The sequence below is a fragment of the Arachis stenosperma genome, chromosome 2 (genome assembly GCF_014773155.1).
Source record: "Arachis stenosperma cultivar V10309 chromosome 2, arast.V10309.gnm1.PFL2, whole genome shotgun sequence".
NCBI lineage: Eukaryota > Viridiplantae > Streptophyta > Magnoliopsida > Fabales > Fabaceae > Arachis > Arachis stenosperma.
The window spans coordinates 29,535,445-29,554,815 of record NC_080378.1 but is presented as its reverse complement, the minus strand read 5'-3'; the positions used below and the strand labels follow the sequence as shown (position 1 = coordinate 29,554,815).

Below are 19,371 nucleotides of genomic sequence, written 5' to 3'. Positions count from 1 at the left end.
AAGGTTTAAAGTCTGAATCATATCTTTTCTTGTTAGCCAAGACATTAATTTTTTTTAAAATCAAATCTTTTTAAATTGTTTTTCAAATCATATCATCTCAATCACATCTTTTTAAAACCATAACTTTTAAATCACATCTTTTTAATCACATCTTTTTCAAAATAGTTTTCAATCATATCTTTTTGATTTCTGATTTCAAAATTTTTTTCAAAAATCACTTGATTTTTTTTTCTCTTAGTTTTCGAAAATCAATTAGTATTTTTTAAAATGTTTTTAAAATCTTTTACTTAATTTTCGAAAATTTCTTCCCCTCTTCTCACATCCTTCTATTTATGGACTAACACTATTCCTCAATGAACAATTCGAACTCCATCTCTCTTGATAAGTTCGAATTCTTCTACTTCTTCCTTCTATTTTTCTTTTCCTCTGACACCTCAAGGAATCTCTATACTGTGACATAGAGGATTCCATATTTTCTTGTTCTCTTCTCTTTCATATGAGCAGGAGCAAAGACAAAAGCATTCTTGTTGAGGCTGACCCTGAACCTGAAAGGACCTTGAAGCGAAAGCTAAGAGAAGCTAAGGCACAACTCTCTGTAGAGGACCTAACAGAAATCTTCAAAGAAGAAGAACACATGGCAGCCGAAAACAACAACAATGCCAACAATGCAAGGAAGGTGCTGGGTGACTTTACTGCACCTACTCCCGACTTCTATGGGAGAATCATCTCTATCCCTGCCATTGGAGCAAACAACTTTGAGCTTAAGCCTCAATTAGTTTCTCTAATGCAACAGAATTGCAAGTTCCATGGACTTCCATTGGAAGATCCTCATCAGTTTTTAGCTGAGTTCTTGCGAATCTGTGACACTGTCAAGACTAATGGGGTTGACCCTGAGGTCTACAGACTTATGCTATTCCCTTTTGCTGTAAGAGACAGAGCTAGGATATGGTTGGATTCACAACCTAAAGAAAGCCTGAACTCTTGGGAAAAGCTAGTCAATGCCTTCTTGGCAAAGTTCTTTCCACCTCAAAAATTGAGTAAGCTTAGAGTGGAAGTCCAAACCTTCAGACAGAAGGAAGGAGAATCCCTCTATGAAGCTTGGGAAAGATACAAACAATTGATCAGAAAGTGTCCATCTGATATGCTTTCTGAATGGAGCATCATAGGTATTTTCTATGATGGTCTGTCTGAACTATCCAAGATGTCTTTGGATAGCTCTGCTGGAGGATCTCTTCATCTGAAGAAGACGCCTACAGAAGCTCAAGAACTAATTGAAATGGTTGCAAATAACCAATTCATGTACACTTCTGAAAGGAATCCTGTGAACAATGGGATAAATCAGAAGAAAGGAGTTCTTGAGATTGATACTCTGAATGCCATACTGGCTCAGAACAAAATATTAACTCGGCAAGTCAATTTAATTTCTCAAAGTCTGTCTGGAATGCAAAATGCACCAGGTAGTACTAAGGATGATTCATCTGAAGAAGAAGCTTATGATCCTGAGAACCCTTCAATGGAAGAGGTGAATTACATGGGAGAACCCTATGGAAACACCTACAATTATTCATGGAGAAATCATCCAAATCTCTCATGGAAGGATCAACAGAGACCTCAACAAGGTTTCAACAATAATAATGGTGGAAGAAGCAGGTTTAGCAATGGCAAGCCTTTTCCATCATCTTCTCAGCAACAGACAGAGAATTCTAAGCAGAACCACTCTGACTTAGCAACCATGGTCTCTGATCTAATCAAAACCACTCAAAGTTTCATGACTGAAACAAGGTCCTCCATTAGGAATTTGGAGGCACAAGTGGGTCAGCTGAGCAAGAAAATTACTGAACTCCCTCCTAGTACTCTTCCAAGCAATACAGAAGAAAATCCAAAAGGAGAGTGCAAGGCCATCAACATGGCCAAATTTGGAGAGAAGGAAGAGGCAGTGAATGCCACTGAGGAAGACCTTAATGGACGTCCACTGGCCTCCAATGAGTTCCCTAATGAGGAACCATGGGAATCTGAGGCTCACATTAAGACCATAGAGATTCCATTGGACTTACTTCTGCCATTCATGAGCTCTGATGAGTATTCTTCCTCTGAAGAGGATGAATATGTCACTGAAGAGCAAGTTTCTAAATACCTTGGAGCAATCATGAAGCTAAATGACAAGTTATTTGGTAATGAGACTTGGGAGAACGAACCTCCTTTGCTCACCAAAGAACTGGATGACTTGTCTAGGCAGAAATTACCTCAAAAGAGACAAGATCCTGGGAAGTTTTCAATACCTTGTACCATAGGCACCATGACCTTTAAGAAGGCTCTGTGTGACTTAGGGTCAAGTGTAAACCTCATGCCTCTCTCTGTAATGGAGAAGCTAGGGATCTTTGAGGTATAAGTTGCAAGAATCTCACTAGAGATGGCAGACAATTCAAAGAAACAAGCTTATGGACTTGTAGAGGATGTTCTGTTAAAAGTTGAAGACCATTTCATCCCTGCTGATTTCATAGTCCTAGAGGCTGGGAAGTGCATGGATGAATCCATCATCCTTGGCAGGCCCTTTCTAGCCACAGCAAAGACTGTGATTGATGTGGACAGAGGTGAATTGATCATTCAAGTGAATGAAGAATCCTTTGTGTTTAAGGCTCAAGGATATCCCTCTATCACCATGGAGAGCAAGCATGAAGAGCTTCTCTCAAAACAGAGTCAAACAGAGCCCCCACAGTCAAAATCTAAGTTTGGTGTTGGGAGGCCACAACCAAACTCTAAGTTTGGTGTTGAACCCCCACATTCAAACTCTAAGTTTGGTGTTGGGAGGTTCCAACATTGCTCTGAGTATCTGTGAGGCTCCATGAGAGCCCACTGTCAAGCTACTGACATTAAAGAAGCGCTTGTTGGGAGGCAACCTAATTTTATTATATCTATCTATTTCTTTTGTTATTTTATGTTTTTAATAGGTTGATGATCATGGGAAGTCACAAAATCAATTGAAAAAGCAGAAACAGAATGAAAAATAGAAAGAAAAATAGCACACCCTGGAGGAAGGCCTTGCTGGCGTTTAAACGCCAGTAAGGGCAGCAAATGGGCGTTTAACGCCTAGTCTGGCACCATTCTGGGCGTTTAACGCCAGAAAGGGGCACCAGACTGGCGTTAAACGCTAGGAAAGGGCAAGAAGCTGGCGTTAAACGCCAGAAATGGGCACCAGCCCGGCGTTTAACGCCAGAATTGGCACAGGAAGCAATTTTGCTCGCCACTTGGTGCAGGGATGAATTTTCCTTGACACCTTAGGATCTGTGGACCCCACAGGATCTCCACCTACCCCACCACTCTCTCTCTTCTTCACCCATTCACCAATCACCTCAACACCTCTTCCCCAAAAAACCCTTCACCTATCAAATCCCATCTTTCTCTTCACCACTCACATCCATCTTTCATAAAACCCTACCTACCTTACCATTCAAATTCAAACCACTTTCCCTCCCAAACCTACCCTCCCATAGCCGAACCCTACCACTCTCTCCACCCCTATATAAATCCATCTTCACTCCCTCATTTTCACACACCCTAAACACTACTTCTCCCCCTTTGGCCGAACCATATGCCATCTCCATCTCCTCTATTTCTTCTTCTTCTACTCTCTTCTTTCTTCTTTTGCTCGAGGACGAGCAAACCTTTTAAGTTTGGTGTGGTAAAAGCATTGCTTTTTGTTTTTCCATAACCATTTATGGCATCCAAGGCCGGAGAAACCTCTAGAAAGAGGAAAGGGAAGGCAAAAGCTTCCACCTCCGAGTCATGGGAGATGGAGAGATTCATCTCAAGGGTGCATCAAGACCACTTCTATGAAGTTGTGGCCTTGAAGAAGGTGATCCCCAAGGTCCCTTTCAAACTCAAAAAGAGTGAATATCCGGAGATCCGACATGAGATCCGAAAAAGAGGTTGGGAAGTTCTTACCAACCCCATTCAACAAGTCGGAATCTTAATGGTTCAAGAGTTCTATGCCAATGCATGGATCACCAAGAACCATGATCAAAGTGTGAACCCGGACCCAAAGAATTGGCTTACAATGGTTCGGGGGAAATACTTAGATTTTAGTCCGGAAAATGTAAGGTTGGAATTCAACTTGCCCATGATGCAAGGAGATGAACACCCTTACACTAGAAGGGTCAACTTTGATCAAAGGTTGGACCAAGTCCTCATAGACATCTGTGAAGAGGGCGCCCAATAGAAGAGAGATTCAAGAGGGAAGCCGGTTCAACTGAGAAGGCATGACCTCAAGCCCGTGGCTAGGGGATGGTTGGAGTTTATCCAACGCTCAATCATTCCCACTAGCAACCGGTCCGAAGTTACTCTAGACTGGGCCATCATGATTCATAGCATCATGATTGGAGAATAAGTAGAAGTTCATGAGGTTATAGCCCAAGAACTTTATAAGGTGGCAGACAAGTCCTCTACCTTGGCAAGGTTAGCCTTTCCTCATCTCATTTGTCACCTCTGTTATTCAGTTGGAGTTGACATAGAGGGAGACATCCCCATTGATGAGGACAAGCCCATCACTAAGAAAAGGATGGAGCAAACAAGAGATCCCACTCATCATGAAATCCCTGAGATACCTCAAGGGATGCACTTTCCTCCACAAAACTATTGGGATCAAATCAACACCTCCATAGGAGAATTGAGTTCCAACATGGGACAACTAAGGGTGGAGCACCAAGAACATTCCATCCTCCTCCATGAAATTAGAGAAGATCAAAGAATCATGAGAGAGGAGCAACAAAGGCAAGGAAGAGACATTGAGGAGCTCAAGCACTCCATAAGATCTTCAAGAGGAAGAACAAGCCGCCATCACTAAGGTGGACCCGTTCTTTAATTTCCTTGTTCTTTATTTTCCTGTTTTTCGAAAATTATGCTTATGTTTATCTATGTTTGTGTCTCATGATCATTAGTGTCTTAGTGTCTATGCCTTAAAGTTATGAATGTCCTATGAATCCATCACCTTTCTTAAATGAAAAATGTTCTTAATTGAAAAAGAGAAGAATTGCATGAATTTTAGATTTTATAACAGATTAATTATTTTGATATGGTGGCAACACTTTTGTTTTCTGAATGTATGCTTAAACAGTGCATATGTCTTTTGAATTTGTTGTTCATGATTGGTTGGCTCTTGAAAGAATGATGAAAAAGGAGACATGTTACTGAGGATCTGAAAAATCATAAAAATGATTCTTGAAGCAAGAAAAAGCAGTGAATACAAAAAAAAAGAAGCGAAAAAAAATTGAAAAAAAAAAACGAAAAAAGGGAGAAAGAGAAAAAGAAAGAAAAAGAAAGAAATAAAGTTGTGATCCAAGGCAAAAAGAGTGTGCTTAAGAACCCTGGACACCTCTAATTAGGGACTCTAGCAAAGCTGAGTCACAATCTGAAAAGGTTCACCCAATTATGTGTCTGTGGCATGTATGTATCCGGTGGTAATACTGGAAGACAGAATGCTTTGGGCCACGGCCAAGACTCATAAAGTAGCTGTGTTCAAGAATTATCATACTTAACTAGGAGAATCAATAACACTATCTGGATTCTGAGTTCCTATAGAAGCCAATCATTCTGAATTTCAAAGGATAGAGTGAGATGCCAAAACTGTTCAGAGGCAAAAAGCTAAAAGCCCCGCTCATCTAATTAATACTGATCTTCATAGATGTTTTTGGAATTTATTGCATATTCTCTTCTTTTTATCTTATTTGATTTTCAGTTGCTTGGGGACAAGCAACAATTTAAGTTTGGTGTTGTGATGAGCGGATAATTTGTACGCTTTTTGGCATTGTTTTTAGTATGTTTCTAGTAGGATTTAGTTAGTTTTTAGTATATTTTTTATTAGTTTTTAGTTAAAATTCACTTTTCTTCACTTTACTATGAGTTTGTGTGTTTTTCTGTGATTTCAGGTATTTTCTGGCTGAAATTGAGGGATCTGAGCAAAAATCTGATTCAGAGACTAAAAGGACTGCAGATGCTGTTGGATTCTGACCTCCCTGCACTCGAAGTGGATTTTCTGGAGCTACAGAAGCCCAATTGGCGCGCTCTCAACGGCGTTAGAAAGTAGACATCCTGGGCTTTCCAGCAATGTATAATATTTTATACTTTGCCCGAGATTTGATGGCCCAAACCGGCGTTCCAAATCAGCTCAAAACTGCCCGGCGTTAAACGCCGGAACTGGCACAAGAATGGGAGTTAAACGCCCAAACTGGCACAAAAGCTGGCGTTTAACTCTAAGAAGAGTCTCTACACGAAAATGCTTCAATGCTCAGCCCAAGCACACACCAAGTGGGTCCGGAAGTGGATTTTTCTGTCATTTACTCATTTCTGTAAACCCTAGGCTACTAGTTCTTTATAAATAAGACCTTTTGCTATTGTATTTTCATCTTTTGATCACTTCAGATCTCTAGATCATCTTTGGACGCCTAGTTCTTAGATCATTTGGGGGCTGGCCTCTCGGCCATGCCTGGACCTTGTTCTTATGTATTTTCAACGGTGGAGTTTCTACACACCATAGATTAAGGTGTGGAGCTCTGCTGTACCTCGAGTATTAATGCAATTACTATTGTTCTTCTATTCAATTCAGCTTGTTCTTATTCCAAGATATTCATTCGCACTCAAGAACTTGATGAATGTGATGATTATGTGACGCTCATCATCATTCTCACTTATGAACGCGTGCCTGACAACCACTCCCGTTCTACAAGCAAACAAGGCTTGAATGTTTATCTCTTGGATTCTTTAACCGGAATCTTCGTGGTATAAGCTAGAATTGATGGCGACATTCAAGAGAATCCGGAAGGTCTAAACCTTGTCTGTGGTATTCTGAGTAGGATTCAATGATTGAATGACTGTGACGAGCTTCAAACTCGCGATTGTGGGGCGTTAGTGACAGACGCAAAAGAATCACTGGATTCTATTCCGACATGATCAAGAACCGACAGCTGAATAATCGTGCCGTGACAGGGTGCGTTGAACATTTTCACTTAGAGGACGGGACTGTAGCCATTGACAACGGTGATGCCCAACATACAGCTTGCCATGGAAAGGAGTAAGAAGGATTGGATGAAGACAGTAGGAAAACAGAGAGACGGAAGGGACAAAGCATCTTCATACGCTTATCTGAAGTTCTCACCAATGAATTGCATAAGTATCTCTATCTTTATCTTTATGTTTTATTCATATATCATCCACAACCATTTGAGTCTGCCTGACTGAGATTTACAAGGTGACCATAGCTTGCTTCATACCAACAATCTCCGTGGGATCAACCCTTACTCGCGTAAGGTTTATTACTTGGACGACCCAGTGCACTTGCTGGTTAGTTGTGCGAAGTTGTGTTTATGCCATGGTATTGAACACCAAGTTTTTGGATTCATTACTGGGGATTATTTGAGTTGTGAAAAGTATTGATCATAATTTCGTGCACCAGCTTGCATGCATAGAATTGAAGGGACTTGTATGGCTTTCTCTTAAGTTATTGGAATGTGCAAGCATGGAGTGTACATGGCTTCCTCCTTTGTTTGTGCATCCTCCTTTTCTTCTATGTGTGAGCATGAAGAGTTCTCTAATTCACTGGAGTATAAACTCTTTTGATTGATTTCCTCACTTTCTTCCATAGGATCTTGCACTGTATCTCTTGGGAATGAATTTTCTTGTATCTTGTCCAGGTGCTTGATAATCAACTCCGCATGTTTCTCTATATTTTTGACACTCATCCTCATATCATGTATGCATTCTTTCACATGAAGCTCAAGAGCTGATGGTTCTTTATATGAATAAAGAGATTGTGGCTCTTGATATGAGTAAAAAGAAGATTATCTTCGTATGAATAAGGAGATGGTGGCTCTTGATATGAATAAAAAAAGGAGGGTGGTTCTTGATAGATGGAACATGGAGCACTAAAGTTTCTTTGGTCTTGACTTTCCCAACCAAAATTCGTGTAATTTCTCCATCCACAATAATATGAATCACTCCTTGGGTGTGAGTAGTAACCCATATGATCTCTCTCCATTATTTTCCTTAGCACAAAATACCAAACAGAATTAAACGCACCATGTAGTAAATAGAAAAGCTAAGAAAAAAGAATAAAAAGGGATATTAATTTGTTTTAAAATTTCGTTTTTTATATATAAAAAAATTTCGAAAAAGAAAAAAATATAATGTAAAACACAAAAATAAGAAAACTAAACAAATAAAAAGTCTAATCTAGCAACTGGTAGTTGTTAATCACAATTAATATCCAGCAACGCGCCAAAAACTTGGTGCGAAATTTATAACCCACAAACTAACTGGCAAGTGCACCAGGTTGTACCAAGTAATACCTCAGGTGAGTGAGGGTCGATCTCACGAGGATCAATAGATCAAGCAACAATAGTCAACTGATTATTCTAGTGAGAAAATCAAAATTTAGGGTTTCAATAGCAAATAACATAAAAACAGAAAATTTAATAAGATCAAACTAAAATTGGTTAAGAAAATAATATGATAAAAATAGTTAAGGTGTCTGAGATATTTAAATTTCTGGATTAATATTCAATGTTAACTACCTTGATCATGCAAAGATTATGTTCATGGCAAACTATATGTGACTAAACCCTAATTCCTTAGACCTTTTTAGTCTCCTCTAACCTTCATCAACCGCCAATTCTTTGGTCACTTGATTTCGATTAGAGGGTTAAGTTCAAAACTAGTTTATGAGCCACATATATCCTAGATACCCAAAAATAAGACAATTATTATATATCACGTATCGCGTTAAATCCAAATAAATAAAGAGTTGTGAGAAATTGATTTCAAGATGTAATTCTAATGATATAATTTTTCGAAGATTCAAATAGAATTTAAGTTGAATTAGAGTTATTTTCCAATAATCACTAATTCTTAGGATGAAGAACAAAATCAATTCTTAAACAATAATAAAAACATTAATCAAGAGCAGAAGAACAAATAATTATTAATCCATTAAAGTAAATAGAGCTCCTAACCTTAACAATGGAGGCTTAGTTCCTCATGGAGAAAATAAACCCTAGTAGAAAAAAGTATGAAAGTGTGGAATGAAAATTAGGAGATTCGCCTAGGTCAAGGTCTCTTCTCCTTTTATATCTAATCCTAATTAATGTAAAATATATTTTCTAAAACTAAATAATATCTTTTCCTATTTGTAAATAAAATAAAACTTTTAATAAAAATCAAATAAAATCTCGTTGCATAGCTCAACTAGGTGTGAGGACCATTGCTAACTTGATGATTGGCGCCTAACTTGGGAAATCCCAAGTTAGGTGCCACTATGGCAGCGTGATTTGGAGTGATTTTCTGTGATCTTGGTGCCTAACTTGGAAAATCCCAAGTTAGGCGCCACCAAGGTAGCACGTATGGGAGGGTTTTCTCTTCATCTGGCGCCTAACTTGGGAAATCCTAAGTTAGGTGCTGTAATACCCAATCTAACTAAAATTTATTAAATAATAAGTTAAATAGGAGCGAATATGGTTGGAAGATTTGGAAATTGGAATTTGATTATTTAAATATGATATTTGGATTCAGTGAATTTTTCCGAGTCGGAAAACATAGTTTTCTGCATAAAAGCGCGCAGTGGAATTTTGACTGGCAGTATCGGTTGAGATCTGTCTGGTACTGCAGCTGAGAATATTGATTATGAGTAAATAAGATTAAGAAATGAGGAATTATTATTAGGGGAGGTAGAAATATTTAAAGTGCGATTTAGAGCGCTAATCTTAAAGGTTTTGGCCCAAAATTGGGCCAATGGACAAAAATAAGTGAACTGAGCCTAAGTGGGCCCAAGACCCAACATATATAAACATTAGTTATGAGCATTTCAGCTCATTTTGCTCTAAAGAATGAGTGTTGCGCGCTGAATTGAGAAGAGAGAAGAGAAGAGAGAAAACCTAACTCTCTTTGATCTTCAAACCACCATAACTTAAGCTACGGAGCTCCGATTGACGAGCCGTTTGCGGCCACGCGTCGCTCTTCTCATCCTCTACAATTCTATCTAAGTTTTGTGATGAGTATTCTATTTATCTCTGCCCCGATTTCGAAATTTCCCACTATTACATGTTTTTGGAAAGTTAGTGTTGAAATCTTGTGATTTTGGGTGTTTAGAGATACTACAACATGGATTCTAAGTGAGTTCTATCCCTACTTCATATGGGCTGAGGTAAGAAGTGCTCAAACCCTTGTGATTTGTCACTTTTATGAGCCCTAGGTTGATGTATGTATGTGATATTGGTTATGTTAGTGTATTTGATGATTTTGGTGCACAATTGGGAGATTGGTGTTGCTTGAGGAACTTTGGTGAGGCTTGAGGCTAAGGTTGGTGGAGACTTCCAAAGAAGAGGCTCAATTGGTTTGGCTACAAGAGGTACGGTTTAAGTTTCATTTAAGTACCGTGTGGTGTGATCAGAATTCTTAGGCTAGATGTCCCTAGGATTAAGTTTGGATTGTGTAAAGGGTTGGTGCTAATATGCATAGTTGGTATGTAATGTGAATTAATGATTGGGTAGAGAATTGTGTGGCCTTATATGCTTGGTGTATTGAAAATTTGATGTTTTGGGTAATGAGTATTGATTTGTGGTTTATGCATTTAAATTGTGAAATTGGGCCGGAGGCCATGAATTTTGGGCCAGAGGCCGGAAAGAGGTAAGGAAGGTAAGTTGATGTGTGCATTGTATGATGACACAAGTGATTGGATGAATTTCAGATAATGAATATATGAATGATTGGGTTGGTTATTGAATAATAAGGTTTGAGGAGTTGAAGTGTGAAATTTGATAATTTTGGGTGAAATTATGTAGATGAGTGATGAGCGGATAATTTATACGCTTTTTGGCATTGTTTTTAGGTAGTTTTTAGTAAGTTCAAGCTACTTTTAGGGATGTTTTCATTAGTTTTTATGTTAAATTCACATTTCTGGACTTTACTATGAGTTTGTGTATTTTTCTGTGATTTCAGGTAATTTCTGGCTGAAATTGAGGGACTTGAGCAAAACTCTGATAGGAGGCTGACAATGGACTGCTGATGCTGTTGGAATCTGACCTCCCTGCACTCGAAATGGATTTTCTGGAGCTAAAGAACTCCAAATGGTGTGCTCTCAACGGCGTTGGAAAGTAGACATCTAGAGCTTTCCAGCAATATATAATAGTTTATACTTTATTCGGGAATTGATGACGTAAACTGGCGCTCAAAGCCAGTTCCATGTTGCTGTCTGGAGTAAAACGCCAGAAACACGTCAAGACCCGGAGTTGAACGCCCAAAACACGTTACAACTTGGCGTTCAACTCAAAAAGAAGCCTCAGCTCGTGGATAGATCAAGCTCAACCCAAACACACACCAAGTGGGCCCCGGAAGTGGATTTATGCATCAATTATTTACTCCTGTAAACCCTAGTAGCTAGTCTAGTATAAATAGGATAATTTACTATTGTATTAGACATCTTTTGGTCTCAGTTTTATTTTATTATTCATCTGAGGAGACTATTGATCACGTTTTTTTGGGGGGGGGGGGTGGGGGCTGGCCATTCGGCCATGCCTAAACCTTTCACTTATGTATTTTCAACGGTGGAGTTTCTACACACCATAGATTAAGGGTGTGGAGCTCTGCTGTACCTCAAGTTTCAATGCAATTACTATTATTTTCTATCCAATTCGATTTATTCCTATTCTAAGATATTCATTGCACTTCAATTTGATGAATGTGATGACCCGTGACACTCATCATCATTCTCACCTATGAACGCGCGTGATTGACAATCACTTCCGTTCTACCTTAGACCGGGCGCATATCTCTTGGATTCCTTAATCAAAATCTTCGTGGTATAAGCTAGAATTGATGGCGGCATTCATGAGAATCCAGAAAGTCTAAACCTTGTCTATGGTATTCCGAGTAGGATTCTGGGATTGAATGACTGTGACGAGCTTCAAACTCCTGAAGGCTGGGCGTTAGTGACAGACGCAAAAGAATCAAGGGATTCTATTCCAACCTGAATGAGAACCGACAGATGATTAGCCGTGCTGTGACAGAGCATTTGGACCTTTTTCACTGAGAGGATGGGATGTAGCCATTGACAACGGTGATGCGTTACATACTGCTTGCCATGGAAAGGAGTAAGAAGGATTGGATGAAGCAGTAGGAAAGCAGAGATTCAGGAGGAGCACAACATCTCCATACACCTATCTGAAATTCCCACCATGGAAATACATGAGTAACTTTATCTTTATTTTATGTTTATTTACTATTATTTGATTTTCCAAATTCCATAATTTATTTAAATCTGCCTGACTGAGATTTACAAGATGACCATAGCTTGCTTCATACCAACAATCTCTGTGGAATCGACCCTTACTCACGTAAGGTTTATTACTTGGACGACCCAGTACACTTGCTGGTTAGTTGAACGGAGTTGTGTCCACACATAGCAAAGAGCCATTATCATGAAATAAATTCCATACAAAAACAAAGAGTACAATATTGATGATCACAATTTCGTCCACCAAGTTTTTGGCGCCATGGCCGGGGATTGTTCGAGTTTGGACAACTAACGGTTCATCTTGTTGCTCAGATTAGGTAATCTTCTTTTATTTTCTTTAAAAAAAAGGTTTTCAAAAATCTTTCAAAAATTTTTTCTTTATTTTTTGTTTTTCCAAAAGAACATTTTCGAAAAAAAATAATAAAAATATAAAAAATCATAAAATCATAAAAACCAAAAATATTTTGTGTTTCTTGTTTGAGTCTTGAGTCAATTTTTAAGCTTGGTGTCAATTGCATGTTTTTAAAATTTATGCATTATTTTCGAAAATTCCATGCATTGATAGTGTTCTTCATGATCTTCAAGTTGTTCTTGACAAGTCTTCTTGTTTGATCTTGATGTTTTCTTGTTTTGTGTTGTTTGTAGTTTTTCATATGCATTTTTCGTTTGTTAGAGTCCATGCATTAAAGATTTCTAAGTTTGGTGTCTTGCATGTCTTCTTTGCATAAAATTTTTTCAAAAATATGTTCTTGATGTTCATCATGATCTTCAAAGTGTTCTTGGTGCTCATCTTGACATTCATAGCGTTCTTGCATGCATCTTGTGTTTTGATCCAAAATTTTTATGTTTTGTGTCATATTTGTGTTTTTCTCTCTCATCATTAAAAATAAAAAAAATTATCTTTTCGTTTTTTTTCTCTCCAAATTTTTGAAATTTTGGATTGACTTGGTCAAAAATTTTTAAAATTAATTGTTTCTCACAAGTCAAGTCAACTTTTCAATTTTAAAAATCTTATCTTTTCAAAACTTTTTTCAAAAATCATATCTTTTTCATTTTTTTTTCTATTTTTCGAAAATTTTGAAAATTATTTTTCAAAATCTCTTTTTCTTAACTTTGTTTCATAATTTTCGAAAATACACTAACAATTAATGTGATTGATTCAAAAATTTGAAGTTGCTACTTTCTTGTTAAGAAAGGTCCAATCTTTAAATTCTAGAATCTTATCTTTTAGTTTCTTGTTAGTCAAGTAATTAATTTTAATTTTAAAATTAAATCTTTTTCAAAATATCTTTTTCTTAAAAATCATATCTTTTTATCTTATCTTTTTATCATATCTTTTTCAAAATTTTATCTTTTTCAAAAATTTGATTTCAAAATGTCTTATCTAACTTTTTATCTTCTTATCTTTTCAAATTTGATTTTAATATCTTTTTCAACTAACTATTTGACTTTTTGTTTGTTTCCTATCTTTTTCAAAACCACCTAACTACTTTTCCCTCTTTAATTTTCGAAAATATCTCATCCCTTTTTCAAAAATTCTTTTTAATTAATTAATTATTTTAATTTTAATTCTACCTTACCTTTTATTTTCGAAAATCATTTAACTTCTTTTCAAATTTATTTTCGAAATTTCTTCCCTCTCCCCTTCTTCCATTTATTTATTTATCTACTAACACTTCTCTTCACCTCTCTTCATCTTAAATCACTACCTCTATCCTTACCTATTCTTCTTCACTCCTCTTCCCTTCTTCTTCTACTAACATAAAGGAATCTCTTTACTGTGACATAGAGGATTCCTCTTTCTTTTCTTGTTCTCTTCTTCCCTATATGAGCAGGAACAAGGAAAAAGACACTCTTGCTGAAGCTGATCCAGAACCTGAAAGGACTCTGAAGAGGAAACTAAGAGAAGCTAAATTACAACAATCCAGAGGCAACCTTTCTGAAATTTTTGAACAAGAGAAGGAGATGGCAGCCGAACCTAACAACAATAATGCAAGGAGGATGCTTGGTGATTTCACTAAACCAACTTCCAAATTTGATGGAAGAAGCATCTCCATTCCGGCCATTGGAGCAAACAATTTTGAGCTGAAACCTCAATTAGTTGCTTTAATGCAACAGAACTGCAAGTTTCATGGACTTCCATCTGAAGATCCTTACCAGTTTTTAACTGAGTTCTTGCAGATTTGTGAGACTGCTAAGATGAATGGAGTAGATCCTGAAGTCTACAGACTCATACTTTTCCCTTTTGCTGTAAGAGACAAAGCTAGAACATGGTTGGACTCACAATCTTGCCTGGACTCCTGGGATAAGCTGGTCACGGCCTTTTTGGATAAATTCTTTCCTCCTCAAAAGCTGAGCAAGCTTAGAGTGGATGTCCAGACCTTCAAGCAAAAAGATGGTGAATCCCTCTATGAAGCTTGGGAAAGATACAAGCAGATGACCAAAAAATGTCCTTCTGACATGTTTTCAGAATGGACCATATTAGATATATTCTATTATGGTCTATCTGAGTTTTCCAAGATGTCATTAGACTATTCCGCAGGTGGATCCATTCACCTAAAGAAAACGCCTGAAGAGGCTCAAGAACTTTTTGACATGGTTGCAAATAACCAATTTATGTACACTTCTGAGAGGAATTCCGTGAATAGTGGGACGCCTCAGAGGAAGGGAGTTCTTGAAATTGATACTCTGAATGCCATATTGGCTCAGAACAAAGTATTGACTTAGCAAGTCAACATGATCTCTCAAAGTCTGAATGGATGGCAAAATGCATCCAACAGTACTAAAGAGGCAGCTTCTGAAGAAGCTTATGATCCTGAGAACCCTGCAATGGCAGAGGTTAATTACATGGGTGAATCTTATGGAAACACCTATAACTCATCATGGAGAAATCATCCAAATTTCTCATGGAAGGATCAACAAAAGCCTCAACAAGGCTTTAATAATGGTGGAAGAAATAGGCTCAGTAATAACAAGCCTTTTCCATCATCTTCTCAGCAACAGACAGAAAATTCTGAACAGAGCCCCTCTAATTTAGCAAACTTAGTCTCTGATCTGTCAAAAGCCACTTTAAGTTTCATGAGTGAAACAAGATCCTCCATTAGAAATCTGGAGGCACAAGTGGGCCAGTTGAGTAAGAAAGTCATTGAAACTCCTCCCAGTATTCTCCCAAGCAATACAGAAGAGAATCCAAAAGGAGAGTGCAAGGCCATTGATGTGATCAATATGGCCGAATGCACAAGGGAGGAGAAGGACGAAAATCCTAGTGAGGAAGACCTCTTGGGACGTCTTTCAAACAAGAAGGAGTTCCCCATTGAGGACCTAAAGGAATCTGAGGCTCATATAGAGACCATAGAGATTCCACTAAATCTCCTTCTGCCATTCATGAGCTCTGAAGACTATTCTTCCTCAGAAGAGGATGAAGATATAACTGGAGAGTAAGTTGCTCAATATCTTGGAGCTATCATGAAGCTGAATGCCAAGTTGTTGGGTAATGAGACTTGGGAAGGTGAACCCCCTTGCTCATTAGTGAACTAGATACATGGATTCAGAAAACTTTACCTCAAAAGAGACAAGATCCTGGTAAATTCTTAATATCCTGTACCATAGGCACCATGACCTTTAACAAGGCTCTGTGTGACCTGGGGTCAGGCATAAACCTTATGCCACTCTCTGTAATGGAGAAACTGTGGATTATTGAGGTACAGCCTGCCTTATTCTCACTGCAATTGGCAGACAAGTCAGTAAGACAAGCTTATGGATTAGTAGAGGACGTGTTAGTAAAGGTTGAAGGCCTTTACATCCCTGCTGATTTCATAATTTTAGACACTAGGAAGGAAGAAGATGAAAGCATCATCCTTGGAAGACCCTTCCTAGCCACAGCAGAAGCTGTGAGTGATGTTAGCAGAGGAGAATTAGTCCTTCAATTGAATGGGGACTACCTTGTGTTTAAAGCTCAAGGACCTTCCTCTGCAACCATGGAGAGGAAGCATGAAAAGCTTCTCTCAGTACAGAGCCAAAAAGAGCCCCCATAGTCAAACTCTAAGTTTGGTGTTGGGAGGCCACAACCAAACTCTAAGTTTGGTGTTGAGAAGCCCCCTCATTCAAACTCTAAGTTTGGTGTTGGGAGGCCCTCATCATGCTCTGAATACCTGTGAGGCTCCATGAGAGCCCACTGTCAAGCTAATTACATTAAAGAAGCGCTTGTTGGGAGGCAACCCAATTTTTATATATCTAATTTTAATTTTATTGTTATTTTGTGTTTTATTAGGTTAATGATCATGTGGAGTCACAAAAAAATTACTAAAATTAAAAACAGAATCAAAAACAGCAGAAGAAAAATCACACCCTGGAGGAAAGAACTTACTGGCGTTTAGGGCCAGTAAGGTGCATCTGGCTGGCGTTCAACGCCAGAACAGAGCATCTTTCTGGCGCTAAACGCTAGAAACAAGCAACATCCTGGCGTTTGAACGCCAGGAATGTGCCTTGAGGAAAGCTGGCGCTGAACGCCAGTAACAAGCATAGAACTGGCGTACAACGCCAGAAACATGCTACACATGGGCGTTGAACGCCCAGAGTGTGCATCACTTCGGCGTTTAAACGCCAGAATGGTGTGCAAAGGCATTTTACATGCCTAATTGGTGCAGGGATGTAAATCCTTGACACCTCAGGATCTGTGGACCCCACAGGATCATCTCAGGATCTGTGGACCCCACAGGATCCCCACCTAACATATTCTCCCCTCTTCTCAACATTCATTCTCTCTTTCCAATAAACATATTTCTCAACAACTTCAATCTCTCTTCCCAATTACCCCTTCACCGCTCACATCCATCCACTCTTCCCCATAAACCCCACCCACCTTCAAAATTCAAAACTCCTTCCCACCCAAACCCACCCTAAATAACCGAAACTACACCCACTCCCCTCCCTATATATACCCTTCCATTCTACTTCATTTTCACACATTACAAACCCCCTCTTCTACACCTTGGCCGAAACACCTTCCCTCACTCTCCTCCATATTTTCTTCTTCTTCTTCTTCTTTTCTTTCTTCTCTTGCTCGAGGGCGAGCAATATTTTAAGTTTGGTGTGGTCAAAGCATAATCTTTTTGTTTTTTTCATTACCATCAATGGCACCTAAGGCCGGAGAATCCTCTAGAAAAGGAAAAGGGAAGACAAAAGCTTCCACCTCCGAGTCATGGGAGATGGAAAGATTCATCTCCAAAAGCCATCAAGACCACTTCTATGATGTTGTGGCAAATAAGAAGGTGATCCCTGAGGTCCCTTTCAAACTCAAGAAAAATGAGTATCCGGAAATCCGACATGAAATCCGAAGAAGAGGTTGGGAAGTCCTAACCAACCCCATGCAACAAGTCGGAATTTTAATGGTTCAAGAGTTCTATGCCAATGCATGGATCACTAGGAACCATGATCAAAGTGTGAATCCGAATCCAAAGAATTATCTCACAATGGTTCGGGGGAAATACTTAGATTTTAGTCTGAAAAATGTGAGGTTGGCATTCCACCTGCCCATGATGCAAGGAGATGAATGCCCCTACACTAGAAGGGTCAACTTTAATCAAAGGTTAGACCAAGTCCTTATGGACATATGTGTGGAAGGAGCTCAATGGAAAAGAGACTCCAAAGGCAAGCCGGTTCAACTAAGAAGACTGGACCTCAAGCCTGTGGCTAGAGGATGGTTAAAGTTCATTCAACGCTCCATCATCCCCACTAGCAACCGATCTGAAGTTACTGTAGATCGGGCCATCATGATTCATAGCATCATGATTGGAGAGGAAGTAGAAGTTCATGACGTCATCTCCCATGAATTCTACAAAATAGCCAAAAAGCCCTCCACCATGGCAAGGCTAGCTTTTCCTCATCTTATTTGCCATCTATGTTACTCAGCTGGAGTTATCATAGAAGGAGACATCCTCATTGAAGAGGATAATCCCATCACCAAGAAGAGGATGGAGCAAGCAAGAGAGACCCTCCACGGATCTCAAGAGATGCATGAGGAAGCTCATCATCAAGAAATCCCTGAGATGCCTCAAGGGATGCACTTTCCTCCCAACAACTATTGGGAACAACTCAACACTTTCCTAGAAGATTTGAGCTACAATGTGGAACAATTAAGGGTGGAACATCATGAGCACCCCATCATTCTCCATGAAATAAGAGAAGATCAAAAAGCAATGAGAGAGGAGCAACAAAGGCAAGGAAGGGACATAGAAGAGCTCAAGGACATTGTTGTTCCTTCAAGAAAAAGACGCCACTAAGGTGGATTCATTCCTTGTTCTTAATTTTCTGTTGTTCGGTTTTTATATTATATGTTTATCTATGTTTTGTGTCTCTACTTCATGATCATTAGTGTTTAGTAACTATGTCTTAAAGTTATGAATAATTCCATTAATCCTTCACCTCTCTTAAATGAAAAATGTTTTTAATTTAAAAGAACAAGAAGTACATGAATTCGAATTTATCCTTGAATTTAGTTTAATTTATTGATGTGGTGACAATACTTTTTATTTTCTGAATGAATGCTTGAACAGTGCATAATTTTGATCTTGTTGTTTATGAATGTTGGCTCTTGAAAGAATGATGAACAAAGAGAAATGTTATTGAGAATATGAAAAATCATGAAATTGATTCTTGAAGCAAGAAAAAGCAGTGAATAGCAAAAGCTTCCAAAAAAATAGAAAGAAAAAGAAAAAGCAAGCAGAAAAAGCCAATAGCCCTTAAAACCAAAAGGCAAGGGTAAAAAGGATCCAAGGCTTTGAGCATCAATGGATAGGAGGGCCCAAGGAAATAAAATCCAGGCCTAAGTGGCTAAACCAAGCTGTCCCTAACCATGTGCTTGTGTCATGAAGGCCCAAGTGAAAAGCTTGAGACCGAGTGGTTAAAGTCATGATCCAAAGTAAAAGAGTGTGCTTAAGAGCTCTGGACACCTCTAACTGGGGACTTTAGCAAAGCTGAGTCACAATCTAAAAAGGTTCACCCAGTCATGTGTCTATGGCATTTATGTATCCGGTGGTAATGCTGGAAAACAAAGTGCTTAGGGCCACGGCCAAGACTCATAAAAGTAGCTGTGTTCA

The 19,371-nt window shown here is 38.6% G+C and overlaps 2 non-coding genes across 2 annotated transcripts; both read right to left on the bottom strand.

Moving 5' to 3' along the window:
* Nucleotides 1–1,039: 1,039 nt before the first annotated feature.
* LOC130964241 (small nucleolar RNA R71) lies at nt 1,040–1,147 on the bottom strand. Its single transcript, XR_009080343.1, has one exon. It is a non-coding gene; the product is annotated as a small nucleolar RNA R71 (small nucleolar RNA).
* Nucleotides 1,148–14,632: 13,485 nt separating this feature from the next.
* On the bottom strand, nt 14,633–14,736 carry LOC130963963 (small nucleolar RNA R71). The gene has a single exon (XR_009080077.1). It is a non-coding gene; the product is annotated as a small nucleolar RNA R71 (small nucleolar RNA).
* Between the last annotated feature and the right edge of the window lie 4,635 nt (nt 14,737–19,371).